The sequence below is a fragment of the Cariama cristata genome, unplaced genomic scaffold (assembly GCF_000690535.1).
Source record: "Cariama cristata isolate BGI_N322 unplaced genomic scaffold, ASM69053v1 scaffold22918, whole genome shotgun sequence".
Taxonomy (NCBI): Eukaryota; Metazoa; Chordata; class Aves; order Cariamiformes; family Cariamidae; genus Cariama; species Cariama cristata.
The window spans coordinates 6,673-8,263 of record NW_009629743.1 but is presented as its reverse complement, the minus strand read 5'-3'; the positions used below and the strand labels follow the sequence as shown (position 1 = coordinate 8,263).

The window sequence follows — 1,591 nt, the reverse complement described above, 5'->3', positions numbered from 1 at the left end:
ACCAATCCCCACGGAAAGGCCGTGCGAAAAAAAGCCACAAAACGCTGGGCAACCGTTGCTTTGGACCTATCTCTGCCAGCAAAGGCAGGGCAGCTCAACGGCCCGGGTGCAGGAGAGGGTCAGGACTCCTGGCCCGCAGTATGAACCTTGCCAGTGTTGGCGTGGGTCAACCCCTTGCTTGGGGAACAACCATCAGCTCTGGCAGCTTGGCCATTCCTCGCTGCTACCTGCAATTTTGGCACCTCAAGAAACAGACTCTCAGGAGCACCAAGGATGTGCAACCGCCTCTTCCAGCATCTCTGAAGGTTGAAGGGGGATGATTTGGGCTTTCAGGCCACCAGCTCAAGGGCTCGGAAACAAAAAGCTCCCACTCTGTTCGTGCCAGAGTTACAAAACAAGGATATTTTCTCCCTTTCAGAAGGGTGGAGGTTTGCTGAGCTTCTCAGCCAGAGGATTGCTTCGGGACATGCGTATTCATAACACTGGCAAAACGACTGTCCTCTCAAGCGCCGTGTGAAGCAGAAGTCCTCCTGAGGCAGCAAAAGCAACATGCGTCTGATTCAGACTTTCCAATTATACTGGGCATTGTGTCGAAAGCAGCAGAAACTATTTTTGCAATGGGCTGTGGGGTGGGAAATAGCAAGCAACCAGAAGTAGGTCAACCAAAAGTCCTCCCTGAGCTGCAAAGCTGATGAGCTGTCGGACCGGCAAACGTCAACAGCCTGCTTGGGTCTCTCCATGCCTGTGGAGCACAACCAGTAACGCTCCCAGCCACCAGTAACCTCAGGGTTAGAGACATACGCTGAAACGCATGACTGTGTCTTGCAGACGCCCTTTTCTCATAGAAGCCTCAATTTTGGGCAATATATCCAAATTCAAATGTCTTGATTTTCAGTTGTAAAGGGCTCACTTTTTTTTTTTTTTTAGAAAATGTTCAAAATTCTGCCATATGAGTATTTATAGACAAGGCAAGCAAAAATATTTCCACATTTTGCACTGCAAAAGAGGGGTTTCTCTTTCTTTTAAGCAGCAATGAAACAGTTTGGAGCTCTGTCCTCACCGTCTACAGAGCTGACCCCGCCTGTGTGGCAGAAGCGTTGCAAAACCTCCTCTGGAGTTTTTACAGATTATATATATATATTTCTGCTAGAAAATTCAACAGGAGGGCTTCAAAATAACAACAACAACAAAAAAAGGATCTCATTCCCTATTCAGCGTATACTTTGAAAAACAGTTTCTGTGGAGCCCAATTAAACGTCTGTGGAGCACCTACAGCTATCACATTCACCAGTAACTCACAGGGAGAAACTCTTTCAAACCACCCCAAAAGGTAAAAGACAATCATCTGCAGCCAGCCTGTGTCCTCTTCCAGTCCTGGATGGGCTGGCCATAGCTCCACGTTTTCCCATCAGGAATTAGGGATGTGCCTTGCAGATGCATGGCCAGAGCCTGTGCCAGAGAACTGACCCCACAGAGGGTTCTCTGCCACCCCCCCTGCTGTGACTCAGTTTCCCTAGATATATATAAAAAAAAGGCAAATGGATGGAAAGCCTTGGGAGTGGCACGTCAGCGAAACCACCAGCTTCCTTTG

The 1,591-nt window shown here is 48.4% G+C and overlaps 1 protein-coding gene across 1 annotated transcript in view; it reads right to left on the bottom strand.

The window, feature by feature from the left end:
* Nucleotides 1-1,591, bottom strand: part of LOC104165619 (copine-2) — a gene marked incomplete at its 5' end in the record, with an annotated part of 17,029 nt that overhangs the window by 8,856 nt on the left and 6,582 nt on the right. The gene's annotated exons all lie outside the window — the stretch shown is intronic.